Here is a 13,496-nt window from a genome sequence, read left to right as displayed (position 1 = left end):
TGTGATTTGGTAATGGGGTACAAATGTACCCCTACCATTTCACAAAAAAGTTACAAAAAGGTTAAAAAAGACAAAAGACAGTTTTTGACAAGTCCTTTATTAAATTCTTCTTCTTTGCGCTTCTTCTTTCATCTTCTTTCTTCTGGTTTTCCTTCGGTGTTGTTCTTCTTCTCCATCGTCTTCTTCTCCATCTTCTTCCTCCACTCTTTTTTGTCCCACATCTTGCTTTGGCTTCATCTCCTCGCCATTCTGGCTCTGTGGGAGTCTTCAGCAGTGTGAAGATGAAGAAGAAGATGGAGAAGAAGAACAACACCGAAGGAAGACCAGAAGAAAGAAGATGAAAGAAAAAGTGCAAAGAAGAAAAATTTTATAAAGGTCTTGTCAAAAACTGTCTTTTTTTACTTTTTTGTCACCTTTTTTGTGAAATGGTAGGGGTACCCCATTACCAATTCACACGGGGGGCAGGATCTGGGGGTCCCCTTGTTAAAGGGGGCTTCTGTATTCCGATAAGCCCCCGCCTGCAGACCCCCACAAACACTGGGCAAGGGTTGTGGGGATGAGGCCCTTCTCCTCATCAACATGGGGGCTACCTCAAAGCACCCTCCCAATGTTGAGGGCATGTGGCCTGGTACGGTTCAGGGGGGGCACTCTCTCACCCCCCCTCTTTTCCTGCAGCCTGCCAGGTTGCGTGCTTGCATAAGGGTCTGGTATGGATATTTGGGGGGATCCCACGCAATTTTTAAAAAAATTTTGGTGAGGGCTTCCCCTTAAAATCCACACCAGACCTGAAGGGTCTGATATGGATTTTGAGGGGGACCTACACGCCATTTAAAAAAAAAAAAATTGTTCAGGGTTCGCCTTAATATCCATACCAGACTTGAAGGGCCCAGTGTGGAATTTAGGGGGACCCCCACACATTTTTTTTTTTAATTTTGGTTTGGGGTTCCCCTGTGGGGAAATCCCCATGCCATTTTTATCATTGAACTTTTATGTGTATTGTGGACCGAAAATTCATTATAGCTGCAAGTAGTTTTAAATGACTTTTTTTTCCTTTAGAAATGTCATTTTTCTGTCAGACTGTTCTAAACACGGGAAATATGCACCCCTTTACAGGCATACTAAAGACACCCCCCAGGTATGAAATGTAAAGTAATATTACACTTTTATTTTTTCACTTTAGGCATTATTAAAATCACTGGTCCCGAAAAAACGGCCGTTTAAAAAAAAAAATTTGCATGTCCCCTGGGGCAGGACCCAGGTCCCCAAACACTTTTTATGACAATACCATACTATTTTCTCTTTCGTTCATTGACGGACACAGCTCCATTAATCTTGACCATAGGGACTTCCCAAAGCAGTGTCATAACGCGGGGTGGGAACAGCAAACACAACTTCACCCACAACCAGAGGTGCTCCCCAACGGAGGAGTCACCATCTGAACCAACTGCATCAGAACTTGCGACCAACATATGCATCAGAATGCATTGACAACCAAAATGTAACTTTCTCTAAGAAAAGAAACAGTGTAAATTGCAACATTATACGGCAGCCTGCAAAACTTTGCAGCCAAAGCAGGCATCAGAAGATGCGCTTACATCAACTTTGTAGAACTTTGTGAAAGTGTGAAGGGGCGACCAAGTCGCCGCCTTATACACCTGGGGGACAGATGCTTGATGTCGGAAAGCCCAAGAGGTCCCAATTGTCCTGGTGGAATGGGCCGTGACAGGAAAGGGGGGCACCTGCCCCTTCAAGGTGTAAGCCTGGACCACGATCTGTTTGATCCACCATGAGATGGTGGTCGACGAGACCGCCAGCCCTTTTTTTGGACCAGCTACCGAAACGACAGGGAATCTGACTTCTGGGAGGGAGCCATGGCAGACAAATATACCCTTAGGGCCTGGACAACATCCAGGGAATGGAGGGCCACCTCCTTAGGGTGTGTCAGTTTAGGACACAGAGATGGTAACACAATGTCTTCATTGAGATGAAAGGTTGAAACCACCTTCGGCAGAAAAGAAGGTTGTGGACACAACACCACCTTATCCTTGTGGATAACCAGATAGGGCGACTTGCAAGACAAGGCTGCCAACTCAGAAACCCTCCTGGCAGATGTAATAGCCACTAGAAAGAACACTTTCTTAGAAAGAGTCAACAAGGGAATTTCCCTGACGTTCTCAAATGGCGGCTTTTGAAGCACCGAAAGCACCAGGTTCAGATCCCACCGAGGTAGGGGTGGTCACAGCGGAGGGACTACACGCCGAACCCCTTCCACAAAGGTGCTCACTAATGAGTAAGACGCCAGGGGTTGTTGGAAAAAAACAGCCAAGGCTGATATTTGTCCCTTGATGGTGCTCAAGGCCAGCTCCTGGTCCACTCCACGCTGTAAGAACAGCAGGATCCTGGAAATGGAATAGGTGCGTGGGCGCCACCCCATTTCCTCACACATGGAGATATAAGCCTTCCACATACGATGGTATATCTTCAGAGAAGAAGATTTTCCTGCCCTCAGCATAGTGGAAATTACCGAGTCCAACAGACCTCGGTTCCTTAGCAGGTCCAGTAGCAGATATAGCCGGAAGGGGTCAAGCAGAGGCATAGTCAGCAAACAGGCCAAAGGTCAGTAACAAAAGGTTTCAGTTTGGGATCAAGTGGAAATGTTGTTCCCAAAGTCAAGATCGGTAATTTATTTGTTTATTTTATCTATTCCAGGTACTTATACAGCGTTGTCAATTTACTCTGCGCTTTATATATCCCCTTCCCGCCGAGCGTACGCAGATGTGCGTACTCGGCTTCCGGGGGGTATACCGGGATGATGCCTGCACCTGCAGGCATCATCCCGGTACCGTTTTCTTCAGCAGGCGATTGGCTTTCCAGCCATAACAACCGATGCGGCTAAAAGCCGCTCGGCTGTTATGCCGGAGGAGCGGGAGGGGACGTCCCCCCCTTCCGCCGCCTCCCGCCACTGTTACCGGTGCTCCAACAGACCTTGGTTCCTTAGCACCTGGCTTTCAACAGCCATGCCGTTAAAACCAGTGAGGTAAAGCAGGATGGAGTATCGGACCTTGCGATAGGAGGTTGCATCGGCAACCGCTAAGGAGCATCCACCACCAGACGTACTAATGCCCCGTACACACGACCAGACTTTTCAACATCAAAAGTCTGACGGAATGATTCCGGCAGACTATTCGAACGTGTGTGGGCTGCAGTGAACTTTTGATTTGCAAAAGTCTGACAGACTTTAGAAATGGAACACGTTTCAAATTTTTCCGAAAGAACTTTGCCGGACCCAGAAATCCGCTCGTGTGTGTGCTAGTCTGACGGACTAAAACCGACGCTAGGGCAGCTATTGGCTACTGGCTATGAACTTCCTTATTCTAGTCCAGTCATACGTCATCACGTTCGAATCCGTCGGACTTTGGTGTGATTGTGTGTGGCCAAGTCCGTTCATTCGGAAAGTCCGTCAGAACTCCGTCGAAAGTCTGCCGGACTTAAGTCCTGTCGTGTGTACGCGGAATAAGTCAGCGTACCAAGGACGCCGAGGCCAATCTGGGGCAATCAGTATAACTGTAATCCCCTCTGCCTCCACTCTGCGGAGCAGACGTGGTAACTGTGTGAGCTGAGGGAAGGCGTAAATCAGCCGGTACTGCTCCCATGGAGCCACCAACACATCTGACTCGTCCGCCCAGGGATCTCTTTTCCTGGACACGAACCTCCGCACTTTTTGATTGAGCCGAGAGGCCAGAAGATCCACATCTGGTGTGCCCCATCGTAGGCAAAAAAGCCTGAACACCTTCGGATGCAATGACCATGACTAGTGTATAACATATATGCATTTGCTACCAACCTATACTCCAACTTACCCCTCATTTATATAATAAATAAGACCATACCACCGACAGATCCTGACTCTTCATTCCAAACTCTCTTCCTCCATCCGCAAAGACCAAACACCAGCCACTGCCACGACAGTCAATGTTCTTGTCCTGAAAAGAAAAAACACAAACATACAACACAGAAAAAACACCACTCGACATATACAACCCAATCTTAGGGAGGGAGGGTGGGAAACTTTCCTCCGGAATGCTGCCTCGTAGAGGGGGCAGGATTACCTTCCCTGCACAGAAGGACCCACCCCCTACACTCCCGGTCAATCCCGTGCCCCCTATCATGCAGGGCTGACATGAACTGTTTACACAGTCATGTCAGCCCTCTGCCTACGGGGTTTTGTTAACCCCTGCAGCGCCGGGCTTTTCTTGACTAGTGTATAACATATATGCATTTGCTACCAACCTATACTCCAACTTACCCCCAATTTATATAATAAATAAGACCATACCACTTTTTGGAGTAAAATATGCCATAGCAGCCATTAATTTATTAATCAAACTGTATAAATATCCAAAAATATATAACTCTTTAAATAACGTAAACAATAATAAAACAGTAACAAAAACAATAACAACATCAGTTATGACAAACATCAGCTCCCCCTAGTGTTGGTCTTTGCAGGTCCAACAATACCACTCAGCTATATCCACTGCGGTCCCTCTGACGTGGGTTATTCGGCCTCAAGCTGACAGGCTGACTCAGAGACACCCACCTACCGCAGTGCCCCCATAACCAATTACCAGATAACCTCCGTTAACAGGAGTACCACCCTCAGGAACCGTACCACCGACAGATCCTGACTCTTCATTCCGAACTTTCTTCCTCCACCCGCAAAGACCAAACACCAGCCAAAGCTAACAAGGGTAACCCTTTACCCTTGGGAGCCCCTCCACACTCGCAATGCTCGCTGCGCTCCATCCTGGATCCCCAGGGCCCACAGATCAGTCCCCACATCATTGAGGTGCACTTCATCCTTCTTTCAGTATCGCCGTGTCTCAACTTCCAACTCCAGGTGTCTTATCCCCAAACCTCCGTTCTTTACCACAAATCTGCTGATGTCCCTGTTTATTTTATGTCTGGCCCTGTTCACGCCCTCCACTGATCTGGCCATCCTCCAAGACTGATGAGCCACCATGTCGGACCACACTATGATAGTGTCTGGATAAGACATACGCAGCCACAGTATGTCGAACTTCATATCCCGTGTGATATCCAACATGGACCTGACTCCAAAGTAATCCCCCCCCCCCCACATGTAAAATCAAAACATCAGGAGGCCTGTCCCGCCGTGCAAACCGGTGAACCCCCGATACCATTCTGCTCCACAACATACCTGGAAACCCCAACCAATGGACACAGGCTTCTTGCTTGGAAAACCCCAGCTGCCGCTTATCCAGCCTGTCACCCAGCCGGCTGTTGATCGAATATTACAGGGTCAAAATTTTGCGCAAAAGGCAAAAAGCCAGAAAAATCCCCCCAGGACCGATGGTCCCGCAGGGAGCCTAGGTCCTTCTCCTTCACTAGGCAGAAAAAAACTGAGCTGCAGGAAGAAGGCTGAGGGGTTATTGCCAGAGGGACCGCCCCTGGGAAGAACTGTACAGTTCTGTTGTTTTTCACAGTCCTAGTCCTCTCCTGAAGGTGGGGTAATAACCCTACGGTCAAGATTAATGGAGCTGTGTCCGTCAATGAACGAAAGAGAAATACATTTACGTTTTTGGTTGTAACATTATATTTTGGAAAATTTCAAGGGGTATGAATACTTTTTTAAGGCACTGTAACTGGTATTCACCAGAGCTCCTGATGATGAAGATGAGTTTTTCTGCATATTAGCACTAGAGCATTCAGGATTGCCCCATCAGGAGGTAAACAAGCTGGGTTCCAGTAGCAGATATAGTAGGTGGGGATCAAGCAGAAGTGTAGTCAGTAAACAAAGTGTTGCAGGTCAGGATCAAGCGGAAGCATAGTCAAGGAACAAGCCAATGGTCTGAAAATTGAGCTATATAAATGTTCCATAAAGGACAATCTGCACTCAAATTAGGAAGTACATTTTCTTAGTCCTTAGGCTTGCAACATTAGCAGCACTGAGGTCCTCGGCTCATGTCTCGGCAAGGTGTCATGGTTCGGGGTCAGACTCAAATACCGATAGCTCTAGCAGTGGAGAGGCTCCCGCCAACCAGCTGGATAAGTATACAAGCAGAACATCCTGGTGGATGACACAGGCTCACCCAAGGTGTGGAGGTCTAAGCTCTAACCGGTATTCACCAGAGCTCCTGATGGTGGAGATGGGTTTTGCTCTGTGTTAGTACCAGGTCATAGTCCTCAGGATCACTCCACTAGGAGTTGAGCAAGGTGGGGTCCAGTAGCAGATATAGCCGGAAGGGGTCAAGCAGAGGCATAGTCAGCAAACAGGCCAAAGGTCAGTAACAAAAGGTTTCAGTTTGGGATCAAGTGGAAACGTTGTTCCCAAAGTCAAGATCGGTAATTTATTTGTTTATTTTATCTATTCCAGGTACTTATACAGCATTGTCAATTTACTCTGTGCTTTATATATCCCCTTCCCGCCGAGCGTACGCAGATGTGCGTACTCGGCTTCAGGGGGGTATACCAGGATGATGCCCGAACCTGCAGGCATCATCCCGGTACCGTTTTCTTCAGCAGGCGATTGGCTTTCCAGCCATAAAAACCGATGCGGCTAAAAGACGCTCGGCTGTTATGCCGGAGGAGCGGGAGGGGACGTCCCTCCCTCCCGCCGCCTCCCGCCACTGTTACCGGTGCTCCCGTTCGATCGGGAGCACAGATTCCATGTCGGCTGCCTCCGGCCGCTGGGGAGGAACTGGAACGAAGCCGTAATCGGCTTCGTTCCAGTCTCCTTATCGTGAACACTGAAGCAACGTCATGACATCACTTCCCGTTTACTCGGCTGCCAATGGCGCCGGTTTTAAAAATATATACAGTATTCAGAATCACCGTTTTCGGCGATCTGAATACATTGAAGTGTAAAGGAGGGATCGGGGGTCTTTTAGACCCCCGATCCCTCCATAAAGAGTACCTGTCACCACCTATTACTGTCACAAGGGATGTTTACATTCCTTGTGACAGCAATAAAAGTGATCACATTTTTTTTTTAAACAATTTAGTCATTTTAAAATAAATAAAATAAAAAAAAAAAAAAAAAAAAATGTTAAAACGCCCGCCGTCCCCGCGAGCTCGCGAAGCAAAGAAAACGCATACGGAAGTCGCGCCCGCGTATGTAAACGGTGTTCAAATCACACATGTGAGGTATCGCCGCGCTCGTCAGAGCCAGAGCAATAATTTTAGCACTAGACCTCCTCTGTAACGCTAACCTGGTAACCGTAATTTTTTTTTAAAGCATCGCCTATTGAGATTTTTAGGTACCGTACTTTGTCGTCAATCCACAAGTGCCTGCGATTATAAAGTGTGACATGTTTGGTATCTATTTACTCGGCGTAACATTATCTTTCACATTATGCAAAAAAATTGGGCTAATTTTACTGTTTTTTTTTTTCATTAATGAAAGTGTCCCTTTTCCCAAAAAGTTGCGTTTAAAACACCGCTGCGCAAATACTGTGTGACATAAAATATTGCAACAATCGCCGTTTTATACTCTAGAGTCTCTGTTAAAAAAATATATATAATGTTTGGGGGTTCCAAGTAATTTTCTAGCAAAAATTATGGATTTTAATTTGTAAACACCAAATGCGAAAAATAGGCTTAGTCATGAAAGGGATATACATTGTACATTCACATCAGTGCCTGCCCCCAAGGAACTTAGAATCTAAGGTCCCTACCTCACATTCATACATACACATACTAGGGCCAACTTAGACAGGATACAGTAATGGATAGTAGTGAAGATATGGACAGCAGCAGGAGAACAAAAGCAAGATATTGGCTGGAAAAGAGCACAATAATCTGGCAAGCGGGAATTGCAAATGCATGGTATAAACAGGAAGTTCATGGGAGGAGCTAGGAGTTCAAGGTTCACCAGAAACAAGGCAAAATTGTCCAAAAGATCAGACAGGGTGCTGTGTAGCATCTCAGGTGGCTCAGAAAAAAAGAGCCACTGTCGAGTACAGCAGAGGTCTTGGGCATAGCTCCCAACTGTCCCTGATTTGACGCAATGTCCCTCTGTCCCTCTTTCTTCCTCATGTATCCCTCATTTTGGTCTGATCTGTATAGTTGTATATAACATGCACTTGTTATCTTTCATATAGTGTTTCCCAGTGCTAAACCTTTCATCCAATTTCTAAATTGCTGCATTTGTAAATTTTAAAAGCCAATATAAAGGAATAGTAGTGGTAAAAAAAGCACTTGTGGATTTAATTAACCTTTTTTTGGTTACTTCTCCTTTAAGGGGGTGTGGCAGGAGTGTGTGTCCTATGCCTACATACATTTACCAGTAGGTGTCCCTCATTCCCATCTCAAAATGGTGGTAGTTATGGTCTTGGGATCAGATCCTGGTCCTGACACCAGAACACTACCTGCATGGATGTTCTCCTTGAGTTTCTATGAGTTTCCTTCCATATTCTATACTGGTAGCTAATTTGGCCTGAGTATAATATTCTAGTTCTACTGAGTGCAGCCAAGATGGCTGCCTTCTGATTTACTCCAAGAACAAAAAATACTTTACATCCCAAGAGAAAAAAGCATTGTAGAAATAGGAATTAATACAAATACGTAAAAATATACATTAACCACTTGCTTACTGTGCACTTAAACCCCCCTCAGTCCCAGACCAATTTTCAGCTCTCAGCGCTGATGCACTTTGAATGACAATTACGCGGCCATACAACACTGTACCCAAATGAAATTTTTATCATTTTTTTCCCACAAATAGAGCTTTCTTTTGGTGGTATTTAATCACAGCTCAGAGTTTTATTTTTTGCTAAACAAACAAAAAAAGATGCAAAAAATAAAATAAAAAATCATGTTTAATAGTTTGTTATAAAATTTTGCAAACAGGTCATTTTTCTCCTTCATTGAAGTGCGCTGATGAGGCGGCACTGATAGGCTGCACTGGTGGGCACTGATAGGCTGCACTGGTGGGCACTGATAGGCTGCATTGGTGGGCACTGATAGGCTGCACTGGTGGGCACTGATAGGCATAGTTAAGGCGGCACTAATAGGCACAGATAAGGCGGCACCGATGGGCACAGATAAGGCAGCACTGATGGGCAAAGATGGGCACAGATAAGATGGCACGGATGGGTGGCACAGATGGGTGGCACGGATGGGTGGCACTAAGGGGCACTGATAGATGGGACTGATGGGCACTGATAGGTGGCACTGATAGGTGGCTCTGATAGGTGGCACTGCTGGGCACTGATGGGTGGCACTGCTGGGCACTGGTGGATGACACTGATGGGCACGGATATGTGGCACTGGGGTGCAGCACCTTTGAGGCAGATTGTGGGCACTGCTGGGTGGCACTGTGGGCACTGCTGGGTGGCACTATGGGTACTGCTGGGTGGCACTGATGGGGGGGCACTTATTTTTTAATCATCTTTATTGATGAGGGGGCAGGTGGGCACTGGCAGGGGGCAGGTGGGCACTGGCAGGGTTGGCCGTGATCGGGACTGATGTCCCGATCACGGCCGCCGGTGATCGGCTCTTTTTTTTTCTCCTCGCGCTGTCAGCGCGAGGAGGAACAATAGCCAATTACCGGCTCCGTTATATATCACATGATCAGCTGTCATTGGCTGACAGCTGATCACGTGATAAGGGGTTCGGGATCGACCCCTTGCTCTGATCGGTGATCAGGCGAGTCTCATAGACTCGCCGATCACAGGGCGCGCAGGCCGCTCGTGCACGGGACGACGTCAATAGACGTCGTCCCGGAGAAGGAGATCCGCGCTGTAGCCGTCATTCGGCAATAGCGCGGGTCTCAAGTGGTTAAATAAAAGCACTTTACGTTCCGAGGGAGAAAATTGCTGTAGAAATAGGAATTAATAATGAAATAAAAATACACGATGAAGTAAAAAAAAAAAAAGATCTTATTGGGGTTTGGGACCAACTTTATTAAGGAAGGGTAATCCGCAGTTTTTTTTTTTTTTTTTCCCAGCTTGCTACAATTGCATAAACACATTCCACAGCGTATTAATTGAACGAATCCTACATCAAGAAAATTAGTTAAAAATGGTATTTGCTTTCCATTTGGCCAAAAACAGGAACAGCAATGGCAGAAAAGAGTCAAAGAGAGTCCAAGATATGGACATTTGTGACCTATAGCTCTCTACTTTATAGTTTGATTGACTGTTACCTGGGCCCTTTTCTTTTTAGTAAAATGAAGGCATATGTACATATTCAGTACTTTTATGACAGGTATCTAGTTAGCTCAAGACGAAAAACGCTGAATCACTAAAAAATGCTAATAGCTCACAATTGTTCCTAGCCGCCTCCAAGGATATCTTTCAAGTGAAAATAGCTGCTGTAACAAGCCTCGAACAGCGAGCAAATGAACAACTGAATGAATAATTTATGGAAGCGATATTGAATGTCAAAAGGCTCCTGTATGGAGTCTCTTATTCTTGAAAATACTGATTTATGCTAATATAAAATTCAATCTACATTCCGACACAAGATTCACTATTAATCACAGCAGCACAAGAGCGTCTCGGGCTCTTCGCGCTCAGAATCATTTGTTCTCAGAGAGGGAGAATATTATTATTGGGTTTGATTTTGTGTTAGTCGAGGCTGAAGAAACAGATCTAAATTCTCTGAACGCGACTTCAAAGATACGTGGGTAAAGGAGGTAAAGAGGAGGAATTTCAAGGAGAGATTTCTGGAGTGAAGCAGAACATGGGTGTTTTTTACGAGCTCCTTGCCAGGATCACAGACCTATATGGTCTTCTCCAGGAAGGATAAAATAAAAAAAAATGAAATGATGATGTGTAAAGTTCAGTCTCTTAGCAGGGCCATCTTTAATATTGATTGGACCCTGGGCAAAACTTTTCTTGGGGGGTGGGGGCCCCCTCCTCATGCAGTTTCGCTCTCCACCTGCTCTGAGACATACACTAAATAGCAGTTAGACTCAAAATCAGTTTACTGAGTCAGATCAGGCAGCTATTGCGATTGGTTGCCAGAGGTTTCAGTGTATCATTACCGCTCACTGACTGGTTGCTAGAGGTTACAGAACACATTACAGCTCACTGGTTAGTTGCTAGAGGTTACAGCACATGATTTCTGCTTGTTGATTGGTTGCTAGAGATTACTGTGGATATGACCTCAGGGGGGGGCATGATATACATATCAATGCCGCCGGCTGCCTCTATTTACATATGAATGCTGGTAATTTACATGTAAACACAGGGTCTCCAGGTGAGTCATCTGGGACTCTGCTTGCCCCTTAAGGGTTTAGTCCTGTGCTAATTTAAACCAGGATAGTTGGCAAGTATGAAGCAGCTGCTTTGGGCCCCACAACAATGACAGAGCCCAGGGCAGCTGCCCCTTTTGCCCTGCCTTAAAAATGGCCCTGTCTCTTAGTCTTGGCAATTAGACATGACCTTTCTTTGACCTGACTATAGTAAAATGATCACTGATTGGCTGATATGGGTCACACCACCATTCCTTATAAATAAGCCTAGCAGTCTATGACTAGAAGAAGTTGCATACATGCAGTATGGTCTTAAATAGATCAATGTAGGCCTAGGATCACACTTGGGGGCCAATGGTTGTATCAATAGAGAGTTTCACGAACAGTCAGCATATCTCTGCAAATCCTTTTAACAAAAAACGTTGGTTCAGCTGATGCACAGGATCTAAGCCCTTGTACACACGGTCAGAGATTCCGACGGAATGTGTCCGATCGGAGCGTTTTGTTGGATATTCCGACTGTGTGTGTTCTGCATCGGACTGTTTCCGTCGGAATATCCATCGGACCACCTTTTCCAACTTGCCGGAAATATTTTCCGAAAAATGATCCGATCGGACATACTCCGATCATGTGTAGAGAATTCCGATCGGACAAAGTGCCACGCATGCTCAGATCAAATTCCTACATCAAAGCTATTGGCTACTAGCCTGAACGTAGTCCCATCGTAACGAAATAACGTCATCACGTTCTGAAAGATCGGATTTTCCGACAACTTTGTCCGACCGTGTGTACGCAACAGTTTCGGACAAGATCCGTCGGACAAAATCCGAGGGATTTGGTTGTCGGAATCTCCGACCGTGTGTACAAGGGCTAAGGGCTAACCAGTATTCAACAGAGCTCCTTATGGTGGAGATTGTTTTTTTTTTTCTGTATGCTAGCATCAGATTGCAGTCCTCAGCATTGCTCCACCAGGAGGTGAGCAAGCCGGGGTCCATAAGCAGATGATCGTTCCTCAGAGAGCCAGAATGGGGACCTGTCAATGAAAACAGACAGATCCCCATTCTGACAGGAGAGTGGAGAGAGATTGTCTGTTTCTAGTGATCCGGAACAGCGATCTCTCTCCTCCTCCAGTCAGTCCCCTCCCCCCACAGTTAGAAACACCTCCCTAGGGAACACTCAACCCCTTGATCGCCCCCTAGTGTTAACTCCTTCCATGCCAGTGTCATTTACACAGTAATCAGTGGCTATTTTTGCTCTAATCGCTGTATAAATGTCAATGGGCCAAAATAGTGTCAAAAGTGTCCGATATGTCCGCCGCAATGTCGCAGTCCCCCTAAAACAAAAATAAAACGCACCTTGTCACCATTACTAGTAAAAAAACAAATAATAAAAATGCCATAAATCTATCCCCTATTTTGTAGATGCTATACCTTTTGCGCAAACCAATCAATAAACACTTATTGCATATTTTTTTTTTACCAAAAATATGTAGAAGAATACATATTGGCCTAAACTGATGAAGAATTTTGTATTTTACATTTTTTTGGGATATTTATTATAGCAAAAAGTAAAAAAAATATATATTTTTTTCAAAATTTCACTTTGTTTATAGCGCAAAAAATAAATAAAACAATAAAAACCGCAGAGGTGATCAAATACCACCGAAAGAAAGCTCTATTTGGGGGGGGGGGGAAGGATGCAAATTTTGTTTGGGTACAGCGCCACACGACCACAAAATTGTCGGTTAAATTGACACATTGCCGTATAGCAAAAAATGGCCTGGTTATTAAAGGGGCAAATCTTCGGGTCCTTAAGTAGTTAAAGCCAGCAGCTTGATCCATTAGTTGCTAGATGATCTTCACCTTACCCCCCCCGTTAGTTCCTGTTCCTGATATTATTGGATTTTTTTGTTACCGACCCGTAGGAGCGTTGCTAGGTCTACAAAAGATCTAGGGCTAGAGCCCATAGCAGCATAGTAAAGAAAGTCATACGCTTGGGCGGGCATACACATGTATATACAATAATATACGTGTGTGTATATATCTCCCCAGAGAGCACCCCCACTTACATCAGGGTTCGCAGAGAGCCCCCCTTACATCAGGGTCCGCAGAGAACCCCCCTTACATCAGGGTCCCCAGAGAGCCCCCCCCTAAAATCAGGGTCCCCAGAGAGCCTCCCCCTTAAAATCAGGGTCATCAGAGAGCCTCCCCCTTGCATCGGGTTCACCGGAGAGCCCCCCACTTACATCTGGGTCCCCAGAGAGCCTCTTCTCTCC

Source organism: Lithobates pipiens, unplaced genomic scaffold (assembly GCF_037356315.1).
Source record: "Lithobates pipiens isolate NorthernLeopardFrog02 unplaced genomic scaffold, aLitPip1_a1.2 Scaffold_37, whole genome shotgun sequence".
NCBI classification, from domain to species: Eukaryota; Metazoa; Chordata; class Amphibia; order Anura; family Ranidae; genus Lithobates; species Lithobates pipiens.
The sequence above is the reverse complement of the archived record's forward strand: the minus strand, read 5'-3'. Positions refer to the sequence as shown.